Source organism: Narcine bancroftii, chromosome 4 (genome assembly GCF_036971445.1).
Source record: "Narcine bancroftii isolate sNarBan1 chromosome 4, sNarBan1.hap1, whole genome shotgun sequence".
NCBI classification, from domain to species: domain Eukaryota; kingdom Metazoa; phylum Chordata; class Chondrichthyes; order Torpediniformes; family Narcinidae; genus Narcine; species Narcine bancroftii.
In genome coordinates, this window is record NC_091472.1 from 293,761,824 (window position 1) to 293,781,194 (window position 19,371).

The 19,371-nt window shown below is 39.7% G+C and overlaps 1 protein-coding gene and 2 pseudogenes across 1 annotated transcript in view; 2 read left to right on the plus strand and 1 right to left on the minus strand.

The window, feature by feature from the left end:
* Window positions 1–19,371, plus strand: part of LOC138762114 (coiled-coil domain-containing protein 148-like) — a 146,711-nt gene that overhangs the window by 126,009 nt on the left and 1,331 nt on the right. The gene's annotated exons all lie outside the window — the stretch shown is intronic.
* Window positions 1–19,371, minus strand: part of LOC138762475 (uridine phosphorylase 2-like) — a 42,333-nt pseudogene that overhangs the window by 13,284 nt on the left and 9,678 nt on the right.
* LOC138762476 (actin-like protein 7B) lies at window positions 944–18,188 on the plus strand (annotated as a pseudogene).

The following is a 19,371-nucleotide window of genomic DNA, read 5'->3' on the forward strand; positions in this document are numbered from 1 at the left end:
TTGACAATGAAACGCCATTTATATAATGCTGTCCAGAAGATAAAATGTGCCTTTCCATCACATGATCAAACAGCAATTCTTTTTGGAAGGTTGCATGTGAGAAGGCACTTTGTATCAGACAAGTTGCTTTTTAAGATGTGATCTGAAGATGCATGCTTACACATTCAATATAGTTCCCCACTGGAATTTTAATCCCCAGTACTAATTGGAAAATGCCCTCCTGTGTAGTTCACAACTGAACACACAGCATTTCCTAAATTTACTGACATTTTCTCCAAATAATCAGTAAACACACGTTGAGGCTATTTTTATTGAGCCCATGCATCAAAATACCCAAATTAAATTTGCCCTGCTGACTTATTTCTCTTTACATCACAAAATAAAACAATAACTTTTCTGCAGAAAGATCTATTGGTGGCTCACCAAAAATCTCTCATTGAATTGCAGCTTCATAAGGTAGCCATGGCTTAGGGTCACAAAGTAATCCCATCATGATGTACACACATGTTATAGCCTATTTGCCGAATCAATTTCCCAAATACAAAAACCTTAAATATAGTAGACACAACAAACACCACATCGGACAATAAATTCATTTTTACCTTGGTTGCCATGGAAATATCACTAAAACAATTTAGAGGCAAAAGATATCTGGTCTCCTGACGACAATTGTGCCTAACATAATAGCAATATAGTAAAATAGAATGGAGTTATTTATATAGTCTGAATGGGCAAGGATGTATTTCTATTAGGAGCCATAGACTGGTAATTGTTCCCATAGTAGTCAGGTCAAAAAATACAAGGAATGCCTGAAAACAGCCTAAAAATATGAAGTGAAACAGAAAATGATGGAAGTAGTTGGAAGTCAGGCATCATTGTGAGGGGTAATTATATGGAGTAAAACGCCAAAGTCTGCAGATGCAATGATTGAAATAAAAACACAATGCTGGAGAAACTCAGCAGATCACACAGCAAAGATATGCATGATCAAGTTTTGGGCTTAAGCCCTTCATCAAGGTATGAGAAAAATGTAGGTCAGTGCCTGAATAAAATGGTTTGGGGGTGGACGCACCCAGGCAAGAGGAAATAGGTGGTTAAAGGAGGGAAAGCACATCAGAAAATGGGGTGGGGGGGGGGGAATAGCTCTGTGAATGGAGAGGGAGAGGGGTGGAGAGATGGAGGAAAGGTGACAGAGGGATGGGGAAGAGAGGGAGAATGGGAAGTGGTCGAGCAGAAACTGAAGACAATGTTAATGCCATCCAGTTGGAGAGTACCAAGACGGAATACTAGGTGTTGCTCCTCCAATTTACGGATGGCCTTGGTTTGGTAATGCATGAGGCCATGGACAGACATGTCAACGCATGAGTGGGGTGCAGAATTAAAATGGTTGGATCCAGGGAGATCCCTGTCAATGATGCGGAAAGAGCAAAGGTGCTCAGTGAAGCGATCTCCCAGTGTCTTTGATGTAGAGAAGGCCTCAACAGAAACAATGTAGTTTCTGTAGTAGATATAGTAGATGTGCACATTCACAAGTGAAGAGTTTGCTTCACTTGGAAGGACTATTTGGGGCCTCGAATGGTGGTGAGGGAGGAGGTGTGGGTGCAAGTGTGAAACATCTTGTGGTCACAGGGGAAGATGCTAAGAGAGCAATTAGTGGAAAGGGATGAGTGGACAAGGGAATCACAGAGGGAGAAGTCCCTATGAAAGGCGGAGAGGGGAAGATGTGTGGTGGTGGGATCATGTTGCAGGTGATGGAAATTGTGGAGGATAATATGTTGTATGTGGAGGCTGGTGGGGTTGTAGGTAAGGAAAAGGGAAATTCTGTTTTTGTTGTACCTAGGGGCAGAGGGGTCAGGGTAGATGTACGGGAAATAGAGGAGATGTGGAAAAAGGCTGAGTTCCAGATGGTAAAAGGAATATAATCTTTACAGGTGACTGGGTGTGAAGTGTAAGTGAGGTTCGGGGTAATTACATCTATCATTTTGAAAATTGCTTAAAATCATAATTCCTGTTACAATTTTTGCAAATAATTTTGTCAGTATTTAACAATAAAACTGACTTTGTGAATAGTTTGTTTTCATATTGCCTAAATTACACAATTTTTTTGAAGTGATTAGTCACCATGTGGACTAATCAAATAGTTTGGTATGTTTTTTTGCATGACCAATAATTGAAATTTCTTATGTTCAAAGCAAAATGTTAAACCTTTAAAGTGCCTTTGCCAAATTAAAAACTGAAATCATAATTTTAATTTCAATTTTATTTTACACATGAACTTTCAAATTCATTATTTCAAAGTTCAAATTTATTGTCAGAGAACATACATGACATCACATACAACCCTGAGATGCTTTTACCCACACACCAGGCAGCATTTCTACTGTACTCATGAAGAAAGATATCCTAACAAAAGAAAAATGTAAACATACTGACACTGCAAATACAGAAATATAAATATTCAGTAATAAATAATGAGCAAAGCAAGAGTCTTTAAATGAGTCTCTGAATGAGTCTTTTGTTCAGGAGTCTGTTTGTTGAGGGGTAGCAACTATTACTGAACCTGGTGGTACCAGTCCTGTGGCACCTGTACCTCCTTACTGATGGCAGCAGGGAGAACACAGCATGTCCTGCGAGGTGTGGATCCTTGATGATTGCTGCTGCTGCTCTCCAACTGCAACATTCCAGGTAGATTTACTTGATGGCGGAGAGAGTCTTGCCTGTAACATACTGGGCTTTCTGCTTCGAAGTATTGGTTCTCCCATATGAGGCCATGATGCAGCAGGTCACCACACTTTCTGCAATACGTTTAAAGAAGTTTACCAAGGTTTTCGATGGCATGCCAAACCTCCACAAATCCCTGAGCAAGCAGAGATGCTGACATGCTTTCTCCACGATGACGCTAGAATGATGAGTCCAGGCAAGATCCTTGAAGATAGTGGCTCCCAGGAATTTAAATTTGCTCATCCTCTCCACCTCTGATCCCCTAGTGATTACTGGATTGTACACCTCTGGTTTTTCTTGGTTTTGGTGACATTGAGTACGAGGTTGTTGTTAGTATAACATCCAGCCAAGTGTTTAATCTTTGTCCTGTATGCTGAATCGTAGCCCACTTTTATACAGCCCTTTTTGGTGGTATTGTCAGCAAATTTGTAGATGCTGTTGTAGTCATACAGAGCCATATAGACATAGGTAAAAAGCAAGTAGAGCAGAGGGCTAAGAATGTAGCCCTGTGATGCTCTGGTTCTGATGAATATTGTGGAGAAGATATTCTTGCAATCTAAACTAACTAATCTGGACATGAGGAAATCCAGGATTCAATTCCACGGTGGGATACTGAGACCCAGGCCTTGGAGTCTGCTGACTTGTTTTGAGGGAATGATGGTGCTGAACCATAAAGACTATCCTGATGTATGCATCATTGCTGTCCAGGGCTTTGTGTTGATCCAGTGAGATGGCATGTGCTACAGTAGGCAAATTAGAACAGATCCATGTCACTACTCAGTCAGGAGCTGATATGCTTCAACACCAGCCTCTCAAAATACTACATCACTGTGGATGTAAGAGCCACTGGTCGGTAGTCATTTAGGCAGGTTATCACTCTCTTCTTGGCCATCAGTATGATTGACCGCCTGTTTAAAACAGGTGGGTGCCACGTCCTGTTAGAGTGAGATGTTGAAGATATCCCTGAATATATTAGCAAGTTGGTCAGCACAGGCTTTCAGTACTCGACCAGGTACTCCATCTGGATCTGATGCTTTCCTTGGATTCACCCTCAGAGGGCAGCCCACATATCATCCTCAGATATTGACAGTAGAGGATCTTCACTGGACATAGGGGTGTGCAGCTGTTCTTCCTTATTCTGGTGGTCAAATTGGGTGGAGAAGGCATTGATCTCATATGGGAGTGAAGCTTTGCTGTCTGCTATTGCACTGTATTAAGGTTAGTAGCAGGTTATTCCATCTAGGCCCTGCTATAGATGTCGGAAATCGTTTGTTGTTTCCATTCTCTTCCAGATTCTCCTCTTCACTCAGATCACACAGAACCTGCTCCATGTATAGTGTTCTTGATCTGGCTCTCAGCAGGTTCCAAATTTCATGATTCATCCAGAATTTCTGGTTGGGGAAAACCCTGAATGATTTGGTGGGGAAACATTCATCCACAGCTGTTTTGATCAAGACTGTGGCAGCCCTGGTGTAATCATTCAGATCCTCAGCTGAGTTCTTGAACACCACTAACTCAATGCAATTCTGTCATCATTCTCCAGCCTCCCACAACCACCTTCTGGCTGTCGAGATCCCTGGAGCCTCATTTTTTAGGCACTGTCTAATAGCAGGAGCACTGCCAATTGATCTGACTTACCAGACTGTAGTCTTTGGAAAGATCTATAGGCTTTCCTTATCTTAATGTAACACTGATCAAGTGTGATGGGACCACTGGTACAGGAGGTTATGTGTTGGTAGTAATAGGGCAGTATTTTCTTAAGCAGGCACATCATGCAACTCTGCCCCTCTCTATTTGCCAGAATTTCTTGCAAATAATGGTACTGGAGTGATCTATGGCAAAAACGTTTTTAAAACCCTTTTGCTTACTGCAAGTTAAATCATAAATCAAAGTAAATTAATTAATTCATACTTTTATCTTTGCAGTGAAGAAAATGTCTGTCAATTTGAGCTGTCTTTTGAATATGATCACTGCAATAAAAATTATGGAACAACTAAACCATGTTTATTTTCCAACCTTATGCAAAAGATACATTTCAACTATGCTTTGGAGAACCCTTCCACGTTTCCTGATCCCAATAGCTAACTGGTCTCTGTTTCTAGATTTCCAATACTAATTCTCCTGAAGTTAACACTGGGCCATCTTTTCATGTGCTCCAAGCACCCCTGGGATCTGAGACCCCCATTTGCTACAGGCAGTACTCTTAGATAACGCTGCATCCTCTGATCCTCATGACCTGAACAATACCACACAGAACAAAACTATCATTGAAGTTATCTACTTCAATGTCCCGGTTTCATTAGCTTTGTATCACCCAACGTTTGCTTCCCCTGTCATTTTTTATGCTCCAGACTAATCAATCTACTACTTTCTAAATGTCAATATGTTTTGCTATTTAATTATAAGTCGTGGAGAAATACCAAAAATAAAATCTAATTTAGGAAAGAAATTAACTCTAGATGTTTTGTTTCAATTCATTATCTGAAAATTAATTATGCAGACCATTAGCTTATTTATCCATGACCATCAGCTAATACCAATGTAAACAGATGAATTGCCCAAAGAAAATACTTTCTCTTCCTTCTTCAAGGCCAGTGATTCAAAATACAGGCTCTGCAAATCTTAAATAAAACAGAAAATGCAAAAATGATCTGAAAGTCAAGGAGCATCTGTTGAAAGAGAATCAAGGTTTAATTTTTCAGGTCAATGCTCTGAATTACACATAGACTGAAGTCAGTGGAACTGAAGGCTTTTATTCGCAAGAGATGGGCAGCATCCCTTATGTTGTTGGCTTTCCCTGACCCGGACTCAGACTGGGGGCAGGATTGTGGCATGACAGCCTTTATGAGAGATAAAGAGGGAGTCATGAGCCAGCCAGTGAGAGCAGGGACAAACATAAAAGGTCATATCATTTATAAATATAGACAATAGAGGTTTTTACCACATGGCCTTCATCAGGGTAAGTGATAGATGGCCATTTCTGGAGAGCTGTAGAAACATGAGGGAATATAAAAAAAGCTGATTAAACATGGAATTTAGGCAGCAAATATACTTCTTCATTACTCACATTTTACCAGCACAGAAAGCCAGAAACAGCAAGAAAGATCACCTGCACTATCTAATCTGTATTACTCTGTATACTTACACTTGGGACCACATAGGACCAGTTTTGGACATGCTAAATCTGTCCGTTCCTACATAAATGTCCAGAATGCCACTCCCACTTCCATGTAATCCAAGTTCTGTGTGCATAAACTGTGTAAAAGCTTGGATCAGATTTGCACCTACTGTGAACACAAACAAACGGAAAGATACAAGTTACAGTGCAGATTTTCGATTATGTTCATTGGATATTATTGTCGTTCAACTCCACTGATAATTTCCTTGCTGCCAAATGACTTGGTACATTGAAGGACCTATGTTCTGACTTCATTCTTGGACAGGATTTCCAGTGCCAGCATCTGAGTGTGAAATTTGAATATGGAGTATAGACAACACTTTCCTTATTATAATATCCTAATTTCAAAGTATCATCTTCCAAAGTGTGAGCTGCAATATCCCAAATTTCTATCTCTTTAATCCAACAAATCAAACTCTGTGGCTGTACCTTTATGTAGTTTTAATTCATTGATAGAACAAATAAACATTTTGCATAGCTTCGACACAAGTCTTTCATAATGGTGAATAATAAAGCATTTACTGTGTACAAATACAAAGATATATAAAAATATAAAAAGAATATAAAGATACAAAATCTTAGAGATACAAAAATCCAAAGAAAAATTTCTAGTTAATGAAAAAGCAGGATATTTGTCCATTTGTCACCAGTTTAGCAGAAGGATTTTTATTCAGTTTTAAACCAACCAATTGATCCAAATCCAAATTTTTCTAACACCTTAAATAAATAACTCCATTCTAATCTATCAAATGCTTTTGCAGCATCTAATGATAAAACCATTGCTAAATCGGATTTCTTCTGAGAAATATGAATTAAGCTAATTAGTTTAGCTATATTATCTGCAGAATATCATTTTTTAACAAATCCAGATTGATCTAAATGGATTAAATTCAGTAAATATTTAGTCAATCTATTTGCTAAAATTTTAGCTACAATTTTATAATCAACATTTAATAATGAAATTGGCCTATAAGATTCAGTCTTTAACAAATCTTTATCTTTCTTAGGTTTTATTATTATAATTGTATTAGAAAAGGATTGCTTGTTTCAATACCTCCATGAATGGAGGTGTTAACAAATCTTTAAATTTCTTATAAAATTCAGATGGAAATCATCTTCACCTGGATACTTACCATTTTGTGTAGTATTGAGGGCATTAATAACTTATTTAACTGTAAATGAGGTATCTAAATCTTCACAATCTTGACAATTTAAAGATGAACTTCAGATAAAAAAACATTAATCTTTACCTCATCATTATTGGATTGAGATATACATAAATTAAAATAAAAATCTCTGAAAGAATCATTTATATCTTGAGTTTTATAAGTAGTTTTTGCATTTCTTTTCATAGCATTAATAGTTTTTGAAGTCTGTTCTGTCTTCAATTGCCAAGCCAATGCCTTATGAGCTCTCTCCCCAATTCATAATATTTCTGTCTAGTTCTCTCAATTAATTTCTCTGTTCTATAAGTTTGTATTGAATTATAATACATACTCTTATTTATTAAATCTTATTTTTCCTTTCAGACAGGACTTTCTGCAAAATTTTCTTTAAATTCAATTTACTCCAATGTATCTACTTCTTTAAGATAAACTTTCTTAATTTTAGTAGAATAACATTATTTTACCTCTCAAACAAGCTTTTAAAGTGTATCATAGAATAAATTTATTATCAACTGAATCAATATTAATATCTAAATATTCCTGAATTTGATTTAATATATAATTACAAAAATTAACATTTCTTAATAATGAAAAATTAAACTTCCATCTATAAAATGAATTCATTTTTTCAGAATCTGAACATGAAATCAATAGAGGTGAATGATCTGATAAAATCCTGGCTTTATATTCTGTGTGTATAATTCGTTCTTGTAATTGAGCTGAAATAAAAAATCTATTCTAGAATAAAAATCAAACCTAAAAGAATAAAATAAATAATCCTTTTCCTTCAGATTTAATTTTCTCCAAATATCAACTAAATTTAAATCTTCCATCAAAGTTAAAATTCTCTTTGCAGTTTTTGTTCTAGTTAATGATTTTTGTGATTTATCCAATAATGGATCTAAGCAACAATTAAAATAACCATCAACTATCACATTATCATGTGCTTCTGCAAGATAAAAAGAATCCTGAATAAATTTCTCATCATCTACATTATGTACATAAATATTCATAAGTGTCCAAAATTCTGAATAAATTTGACAATTCACTAAAATAAACCTCCATGCAGCATCCATGACAGTAGATTGTAATTTAAAAGGTAACTTCTTATTAATTAAAACACCAATGCCTTTTGCCTTAGAATTAAAAGATGAAGTGATAACCTGACCTACCCATTCTCTTTTTAATTTTTGATGTTCTTTTTCAATCAAATTAGTCTCTTGTAAAAAATGCAATATCAACTTTTAATTTTTTTAAATACAAGTTAAAATCTTCTTTCTCTTGATTGTGTTATTGAGCCCATTCACATTATGTTACAAAATTTAAATTATTTAGCTCCATGTTATAAATCTAAGAATAAATAACTCTCGCTACTTATCCCGCCAGATCCCAGCTTCACAGCAGTTTCCAAAAATAAGTAACATCACCTAATGAAAGATAGTAAGAAATTCCTAAAAAAAAAGAAAAATTACACCCCCACCAAAATAAAGTATTGATTAAAAAAAATACCAGTACTACTTCCTTCTATTATTTGGGAAGTGGCCTTTGCCACTAAGTGACATGTGGCTGCGGAAGCAGAAGACAAAAAAAGTCTGTCTCCCCCGGAAAGAATATAAAATCATATTTCATTAGTCCATCAAGTATGATAAGCTTCTTCAAGATCCTTGTTTACTTGATCATCGTCAATCTCGATCGATTCTCGAAGCTCCCGCATCGGAGATCCATCTCGAATTTCATCTTGACTCAATTTAGTTTGATGAAAAGAATAGCTTTGAGTAGCATCTTGTTTATTCTAATATATCCTAATTTCAAAATATCATCTTCCAAAGTGTGAGCTGCGATATCCCAAATTTCTATCACTTTAATCCAACAAATCAAACTCTATGTAGTTTTAATTCATTGATAGAATGGATAAACATTTTGCCAAGCTTTTCCACAAGACTTTGATAATGGTGAATAATAAAGCATTTACTGTATAAAGATACAAAGATATATAAAGATATAAAAAGTATATAAAGATACAAATATCATGCTGACACTTCCTTCACATCTTGTAGAAAAAGCCGTTAGCCTGCACAGGCATTACAACATATTACATCATGGTCACAATGGCGACACTACAAACAATAGTTCTCTTAAAGAGACAGGCAAAAAATTAAGTATAAAAAACACAAGGTTTTAACCTTTATACAGAGGACCCTTGACTGAATTAATTGTGAATGGTGGCGATCATTACTGTGCACTGACAGGAGCAAAAATAGAAGAGCCATCCCTTTCTCCAAACTTATCACCAAGCTGTAACCAATTGTCAAATCAAGATGCTTTGGCAAAGATGATCAGGACTTCATTGCAGAGGAAATTTGGCAATTACTTTTAGAAGGCATAAATGAGACGTGCATACAGCAGCAAAAATAGAAGAGCCATCCCTTTCTCCAAACTTATCACCAAGCTGTAACCAATTGTCAAATCAAGATGCTTTGGCAAAGATGATCAGGACTTCATTGCAGAGGAAATTCGCCAATTACTTTTAGAAGGCATAAATGAGACGTGCATACAGCAGCAAAAATAGAAGAGCCATCCCTTTCTCCAAACTTATCACCAAGCTGTAAACCAATTGTCAAATCAAGATGCTTTGGCAAAGATGATCAGGACTTCATTGCAGAGGAAATTTGGCAATTACTTTTAGAAGGCATAAATGAGACGTGCATACAGCAGCAAAAATAGAAGAGCCATCCCTTTCTCCAAACTTATCACCAAGCTGTAACCAATTGTCAAATCAAGATGCTTTGGCAAAGATGATCAGGACTTCATTGCAGAGGAAATTCGCCAATTACTTTTAGAAGGCATAAATGAGACGTGCATACAGCAGCAAAAATAGAAGAGCCATCCCTTTCTCCAAACTTATCACCAAGCTGTAAACCAATTGTCAAATCAAGATGCTTTGGCAAAGATGATCAGGACTTCATTGCAGAGGAAATTCGCCAATTACTTTTAGAAGGCATAAATGAGACGTGCATACAGCAGCAAAAATAGAAGAGCCATCCCTTTCTCCAAACTTATCACCAAGCTGTAAACCAATTGTCAAATCAAGATGCTTTGGCAAAGATGATCAGGACTTCATTGCAGAGGAAATTCGCCAATTACTTTTAGAAGGCATAAATGAGACGTGCATACAGCAGCAAAAATAGAAGAGCCATCCCTTTCTCCAAACTTATCACCAAGCTGTAAACCAATTGTCAAATCAAGATGCTTTGGCAAAGATGATCAGGACTTCATTGCAGAGGAAATTTGGCAATTACTTTTAGAAGGCATAAATGAGACGTGCATACAGCAGCAAAAATAGAAGAGCCATCCTTTTCTCCAAACTTATCACCAAGCTGTAACCAATTGTCAAATCAAGATGCTTTGGCAAAGATGATCAGGACTTCATTGCAGAGGAAATTCGCCAATTACTTTTAGAAGGCATAAATGAGACGTGCATACAGCAGCAAAAATAGAAGAGCCATCCCTTTCTCCAAACTTATCACCAAGCTGTAACCAATTGTCAAATCAAGATGCTTTGGCAAAGATGATCAGGACTTCATTGCAGAGGAAATTCGCCAATTACTTTTAGAAGGCATAAATGAGACGTGCATACAGCAGCAAAAATAGAAGAGCCATCCCTTTCTCCAAACTTATCACCAAGCTGTAACCAATTGTCAAATCAAGATGCTTTGGCAAAGATGATCAGGACTTCATTGCAGAGGAAATTCGCCAATTACTTTTAGAAGGCATAAATGAGACGTGCATACAGCAGCAAAAATAGAAGAGCCATCCCTTTCTCCAAACTTATCACCAAGCTGTAACCAATTGTCAAATCAAGATGCTTTGGCAAAGATGATCAGGACTTCATTGCAGAGGAAATTCGCCAATTACTTTTAGAAGGCATAAATGAGACGTGCATACAGCAGCAAAAATAGAAGAGCCATCCCTTTCTCCAAACTTATCACCAAGCTGTAACCAATTGTCAAATCAAGATGCTTTGGCAAAGATGATCAGGACTTCATTGCAGAGGAAATTCGCCAATTACTTTTAGAAGGCATAAATGAGACGTGCATACAGCAGCAAAAATAGAAGAGCCATCCCTTTCTCCAAACTTATCACCAAGCTGTAACCAATTGTCAAATCAAGATGCTTTGGCAAAGATGATCAGGACTTCATTGCAGAGGAAATTCGCCAATTACTTTTAGAAGGCATAAATGAGACGTGCATACAGCAGCAAAAATAGAAGAGCCATCCCTTTCTCCAAACTTATCACCAAGCTGTAAACCAATTGTCAAATCAAGATGCTTTGGCAAAGATGATCAGGACTTAATCGCAGAGGAAATTTGGCAATTACTTTCAGGAGGCATAATTGAGACATGGTGCATATCACCATGACAAGCCCAAGTGGTAGTAGGGAAGGATCCTACACAAGAAGCGAATGTGTGTGGATTATTCACAATCAATCAATCAATACACTTAATTGGATGCTTACCCCTTGCCAAGGATTGACAAAATGGTGAATGAACTTGCAAAATGTAATGTACTCTCTACCTTTGACCTACCACCAAGTGTCACTGAAGGAGTCAGTTAAGTATATGTCTTTTGAAGCTAATGTACGTTTATACCAATTTTGTAGGATTCCATTGGGAGTCACAAATGGGGTAGCTGCCTTCCAGCAAGTTATGGACAAGTTAGTTAGAGAAGAAAAACTGCAAGTTACTTTGCTTGACCTTGATAATATCACTATTGGTGGACGTGCACAAGAGGGACATGATCAAAATGTAAAGAAATTCCTAAAGACCATTAGTCAGAGGCACCAAACACTTAATGATTCAAAGACTGTGGAGTCTGTGAATTCCATTTATGTCCTTGGATACTGTGTGGGGAATGGTATCACTATATATAACCATATAACAATTACAGCATGGAATTAGACCATTTTGGCCCTTCTAGTCTGCACTGAACTAAGTACTCTCCTCTAGTCCCATCTACCTGCATCCTGCCCATATTTCCTCCTATCCATATACCTATTCAATTTTTCCTTAAATTACAAAATTGACCCTGTTGCCATTACTTCCCCCAGAAGCTCATTCCATACAGCCACTACTCTCTGGGTAAAGAAGTTCCCCCTCATGTTACTTCTAAACTTTTGCCTCTTAACTCTTGACCTCTTGTTTCAATCTCTCCTAATTTCAATGGAAAAGGCCTATCCATAACAACTCTTATCTATCCCCCTCATAATTTTAAATACTTCTATCAAATTCCCTCTCAACCTTCTACACTCCAAAGAATAAAGACCTAATTTGCTCAATCTTTCTTTGTAATCTAGATCCAGATCCTGAGAGACTTCTCCCACTATAAGATCTTCTTCCATTAGAAAATTTATAATCCTTAAAAAGGGCACTTGGGATGTTTGCCTATTATACCAATTGATTCATGGATTTTCTAACAAGATTCAACCAATGGTAAATACAGAGGTTTCCGATGGAGGAAAAGGCCCTCAATGCCTTTAACTCACTAAAGAGAGTTGGTGGAAGCCACCCTGCAAACAGTGGATGAAAACTTACCCTTTGAGGTAGAGTGTGATGCATCTGAAGTGGCTCTTTCTGCTGTCTTTAACCAAGGAGGACAGCCTGTTGCATTCATGTCAAAGATGCTACAAGGAAGTGAATTGCACTACCACATTGTAGAGAAAGAAGTGACTCTCATCATTGAGGCAGGGTGCAAATGGAGCCACTACCTGGCATGGTGCCACTTTAGCTTGGTTACTGATCAGAGGTCAATGGCCTTTATGTTCGACAGTAAAAAGTGTAAAAAGATGAAGAACGCAAAGATTTAGATTAGAGGCTGGAACTTGAAACACAATAAAGTACCGTCCTGGGAAAGAGAATGTTGTCCCTGACACATTTAGTTGTGTGCACACTTGTTCAGCCTTTACTACCTCCACACTGGCTGACATTCATAATGGACTTTGTCATCCAGAATAACTTGGCTGCTGCATTTTGTTAGAGCAAGGAATCTCCCCTTTTCTACAGAAGGTGTCAAGAAGACTTGTGTTTCATGCAGCGTCTGTGCTGAATTAAGGCCTCAGTTCTATCACCCACCAGGAGGAACTCTTATCAAAGCAACAAAACCTATGGAGTGGCTTAGTATTGATTACAACTTTGCGTAACCCATATCTACTTACAGTAATTAATGAATACTCACATTTCCCCTTTGCCTTTCCATGTCCCAATATGCATACTACATCAGTGATCAGATGCCTGGATCTGCTATTTAGCCTAAGCAGAATGCTAAATTACATACATTCTGATCTAGACACCACCTTCATGTTTAAGAATCTGAAAGATTATCTCTCCCTGAAGGGGGTTGCCACAAGTCATACTACCCCATATCCTCCAATTGAGAATGGACAGGTAGAGAGATTCAACGGCATCATATGGAAGGCAGACCATTTGGCCCTCAGATTATGTAACCTCCCCGAGAAGCATTGGGAACTGGTGCTTCCTGAGGTACTACTCTCCCAAAGATTGCTGTTGTGTACAGAAACAAGAACCACACCCTATGAATGTATTCCAACGCTACTCATCCCATGAAAATTCACTGCCCTCCCTAGACACATACTACTAAGAAGGTTTGTGAGGAGTAACATGAACGAACCACTTGTAGATCAAGTTGAACTCCATGACAGTAATCCAACATATGCAAACATCAGGTACCCAGTCTGTTCATGACTTGGCACCATGTCCAGAAGCCAGACAATCCTCACATCTCCTATTGTGCAACAATATTAAAGAAATTTGGTGGTACCAATACTGGAGGAGGAAGAAGATATGACAGTGTGAAAGATGGTGAAACAGTAGCTCCACAAGATCTAAGGAGATCCGGTTATGTACCAAAACCTCCCACTTGATATGGATGGGAATAGTCCCCGAAAGTGTTGCTTGATACCGCTTGTGTTTTCTTTTAGGAGGGAAGAATGTAATATTACAAAGTTATTATCTAATTGTTAATGAGCTTGTATTTCTTATTTAGTTGATCCTGGCTTCTGCTGTTCCTCTGGTCACCTGACCACTCTTGCTCCTATCAGCTTCTTCCTCCAATAAGCTTTTAGCTGCTACCTTGTGTCTTTTGAAATTCTAACTGCAGCCATACTATTATCTTGGAAAGCAGCCACCAAGTTTTTCCATTCTCACAACAATCTCATTCTTGGTGTGCAGGTATTGAGCCCTGTGCCACCTCACAAGCAGTCTGCTGATCTGAATGCATTTCTGGTTATTGTTAGTTATAGACTGGGCAATTTATTCAAACTCAGCTAAAACAAAAGATGTATTTTGAACAATCGTTGAATGTATATTTGGGATCTGAAATTTGCAATGATCAACCAGTGTAAATTAATGCTGTCATTAATTACCAATTAAAAGCAGAGAGCTGGAATACCATGGGGGGGTGGGGGGGGGGGGTTGTTTTCTGGTTGGCAATCAGTGGTGAGCATTGTGCCACAGGTGGGCCGGCACCTGTTCACGATATACATAAACAATATGGGAGGGGACAGAATGTAGTGTATCTACATTTTCTGATGACAGGCAGCACTCTTAGATTTGATCATCCTAACCCTAAATTGAGTGGAAATGCAAATTGTGCAGAGGATAAGGAAAATGAGCAGAGAGATTATAGATAGGTTAAGTGAGTGGGGAAGGGTATGGTAGATGGAGTACAACATTGGTAAATGTGAGGTTATCCACTTTGGAAGGAAAAATGGAAGATCAGCGTATTATCTAAATGGCAAGTGATCACAGCACACTGCTGTGCAGAAGGACTTGGGAGAGCTTGTGCATAAATCACAACATGTTGTAGCATACTATCAAGAAGGCCGATGGAATGTTGGCCTTCTTTGCAAGAAGGATTGAATTTAGGAGCAAGGAGGTTATACTGAAACTGTGCCAGGTTCTGGTGAGGCCACATCTGGAGTACTGCGTGCAGTTCTGGTCTCCTTACTTGAGGAAGCCTCAACTGGCTTTGGAGGTGGTGCAAAGGAGGTTCACCAGGTTGATTCCAGAGATGAGGGGATTAGCCGAGGAGGAAAGATGGGATTGCCTTGGAATTTAGAAGAATGAGAGGGAATCTTATAGAAACATAAAATTATGAAAGGCATAGATAAGATAGAGGTTGGTAAGTTGTTTCCATTTTTACATAGCAGGGGATTTAAAGGATATGGGGAAAGGCAGGTAGGTGGAGATGAGCCTAATATCAGATCAGCCATGAATGGCAGAGCAGACTCGATGGACCAGATGGCCGACTCCTGCTCCTATTTCTTATGTCATTGTTGGCATCGGCAGGAAATATTTGTCTGTACTGTAGTTATCAGTCACTGTAATTTCATTGGAATCAGTTATTTTTCTTTGGCTTGGCTTTGCGGACGAAGATTTATGGAGGGGGTAAAAAGTCCACGTCAGCTGCAGGCTCGATGCGGGACAGGCAGACACGGTTGCAGCGGTTGCAGGGGAAAATTGGTTGGTTGGGGTTGGGTGTTGGGTTTTTCCTCCTTTGCCTTTTGTCAGTGAGGTGGGCTCTGCGGTCTTCTTCAAAGGAGGTTGCTGCCCGCCAAACTGTGAGGCGCTAAGATGCACGGTTTGAGGCGTTATCAGCCCACTGGCGGTGCTCAATGTGGCAGGCACCAAGAGATTTCTTTAGGCAGTCCTTGTACCTTTTCTTTGGTGCACCTCTGTCACGGTGGCCAGTGGAGAGCTCGCCATATAACACGATCTTGGGAAGGCGATGGTCCTCCATTCTGGAGACGTGACCCATCCAGCGCAGCTGGATCTTCAGCAGCGTGGACTCGATGCTGTCGACCTCTGCCATCTCGAGTACTTCGACGTTAGGGATGAAAGCGCTCCAATGGATGTTGAGGATGGAGCAGAGACTAGTCATCATGAAAACATCAGTTTAGTTTCCCCCCCCCACTGTGGCAGAATACTTTGCAGGTCTGGCAGCAACTTGGGGAAAAAAAACAAGGGTGTAGCCAGGTTCTGAAGTCAGGGAGAGCCAGAGCACATTAAAAAGGCAAGCACTATCGGGATTGGGGGGGGGGGGGGGTGGGGGGGGTGGACAGTTATAGGTAACAAAGTTGTAGATACTGTAAGGTAAAACATCATGAGATGGGAATGTGTAGGGAGTTACCCTGTACAGGGCAGTAACAAGAAGGGGAGGTGTCCTTGTACTCCTGTTAGGTAAAACATCATGAGATGGGACCGGAGAAGGAGTCACCCAGTACTAAGGAGTAACAGAATGCATCCTTGTACTTACAAGATAAGAGAGACATTGATGGATTGAGAGGCAGGAAGCTAGCAGGGAAAGGATAGCAACAGTTTAAGAGAGACATTGATGGATTGAGAGGCAGGAAGCTAGCAGGGAAAGGATAGCAACAGTTTTAGTCATTGGACAAGTAATGATATGATGATGTTCTAAGCATGTATCCAAGGGTATAAAAAAATCACCATTTTGCTGATAACGGCAGAATGCATTCTCCGACTAACCTGGTTGGTTGCAAGTGTTACAATCCGGTAATAAAGAACAAAGAACCCTGATTTCGACTCAGCCTGGTGTTTGTCTCACTCATTCATGAACAAAGCAGACCTAACAATACATAGAAATGATATTAAGAGAATTCTCTCGTGGCATTAGTGTCCCAGAGAAGAGAACTGACGTTGAAGATTAAAAGCGAATGTTAAGAGAGGATCTGGGAGAGAGCTTCTTTTGGTTGTAATCTGATATGCGCTGCCTGAGGAGATGATGGAGGCAGGATCTCTCAGTTTATTTAAGGAACTTCTGGGAAACAGTTGCATTTTCAGGAGGTTGCTGGCTACGTACCTCAAGGAGGCAAGTGCGATTAAGTAAATGTAAACAAAGATGGAGACAGTTTTCATTTGCTGTAAGACTCAGAGATTTTCTGAGTTATCATGAATCCATAAGTGACATTATATAGACTTACTAGGGCTTCAGAGACAATGCAGAAGCACACAGGGTGGAGATCCAACCAACAGCATACACACTCAGGAAGGAGGGTGCCCACTCCTGCCCTCCAAACCCCAGAAATCCAACTCCAGGCTGTCGCAGAGTGACAACTCCATGGAAGTGAAGGCAAGCAGGGTGATAAAGAAGATCAGGGCAGTGATGATCAACTTGGGCACAGGTTACTGCAAAGTTGGCTACACTATACCAGGCTTCCCCTGCCCTCAGTGCTGCACCCCTTGGTGGTAGGCAGACCCATGCAGAGGAGCATCATATCAGGCAACAACCACCAGGAGAACTTTGTGGAGGAAGACCTAACCAAACTGGTGTCCACGCTGGGGCTGGTCAGCCTGCTGAGGCACGGCATCGTGGGGAACTTGGACGGGGTGGAAGCACTCTTGCTTACATCTTCCAAAGGGCCATGAGGATCCTCTACAAGGAGCACGCCATGATGGTGGCTGACCCTCCCAGCCTGGCCAATAGCAGGGAGAAGATGGCCAAGATTCTCCAAGACTTTCAGCACCTCCACCATGCATATCACCTACCAGTCTGTCCTCTCCATCTACTGGCTTGGTGGTGGAGTGCAGCCACGGAGTCACCCACATGGCGCCCGTGCATGAAAGCTCATCATGCATCGTAACGGCCAGGGCTGACTACGGTGGTGCTGACCTCAAAGACTACCTCCTGAAGCTGATCAATGAGACAGGCCAACAGTTCACTGAGAGCGTGGTCCACATCATGGAGGACATCAAAAATAAATGCTGCTACAGGTCAGTCAGCTTCGAGGAGGATCTCAGCCTGGATGTGAATGAGCACCTGGTGGAGTATGACAAGCTCCTAGATGGCTACATCATCATGCTGGGCCAGGAGAGGTTCTGCTGCCCAGAGGCACTCTTTAAGCCCTCCCTAATGTGCTCCAAGGAGTCCACTCTCTGGTTTTGCACAACTTGGAAACATGCGACAGCAACCTCAAAGGCAACATTTACAGCAACATCCTTCTGTGCAGGGGCTCCACCATGTTGGACAGCTTCTCTGATCACCTACAGAAGGAGATGGACAACAGAATGAACACCATCATGTACTGCTGAAGCCCTGGTGCTTTGTCAGGAACCGCCAAGGAAGGACCAACTGGGCTTATTGCAGCCAGTGGCAATAAGGGGGGGTGCAGGGGGAGCACATTTTTTGGCGGGTCAGAATGGAGGGTAGCAGCAGCAGAGTGGGGGGGGTGGAGGGAGGTGCCACTTTTGCAAAATGTGCAGTCTCTCCCCCTGAACCCATCCCCCCCCCCCCATAGTTAAGTCACTGAAAAGAACAGTCAGCATTTTGCACAAAGGTCTCCAGGCCCTGGCAGCTCTGATGTATGCTGCAATTGTATTAATGCTTTCAATATCTGTCAGTTACCATTAGGCTTGTATTCTTAGAACACCACTGAAAACCTGGGAAATTTAATCTCACCTAGAACCTCTACAAAATACCATGATAGCAGTGAGTGAGGAATGCACCAATGTTACCTGTCCATTTTATTTGTGGCACGAGCTCCATCTTTGGTTCTACAACTTATACTGTCTAGGGCTTGTTTTCATTATTATGTTCAGTGGAGTGGAGTAACCAGAGGACCTCCATTAACCTGGAACTGTATGTCATCATGAACATTGTTTTCAGTGGAAGAGGAAAAGGGAGATACCTGGCTGTGAACGGGGAGTGTCAGTTTATCAGTAAGTTAGAAATACAAGCAGAGAAGCAGTCTATTCTAGATTATTTTAAAATTAGTTATTGAATCTAAATGAATGAATTAGCCCATCATTTGAATTAAGTTATCCTAGTAACATAATTGTCCAAATGTAGTGCTAAAACACAATTGAGAAACACAAAAGCTGTGAGCAATTCTTAGTCTGACTAAAATATAATTAACAGGTGATTTGAATTAAGCAATCATACATGAAGACAAATGGACTATTCCAGAAAGTAAAAGTTGCACTTTCAGGAATCCAGTGCAAATTCTTACAAATATAAATTAATCTTACACGGAGAAGTTAATGGTTGGATAGTTTACATCTGTGCCTTTTAAATTCTATTTCAAAAACTGCAAGAACTACATTAAATAAAACAAGAAAGCATGGCTGGCATACAAGAGTAGCATAATCAATGTTGAATTAGAAGTTCTTAGTAATACTGATTAGGTGAGAGATCACAGTTGTCATCTATTTTTCTCTTGTACTTGACTTTGTCCATTCATTATAAACCATGGATTTCTTTAGTCATTCTTCATTT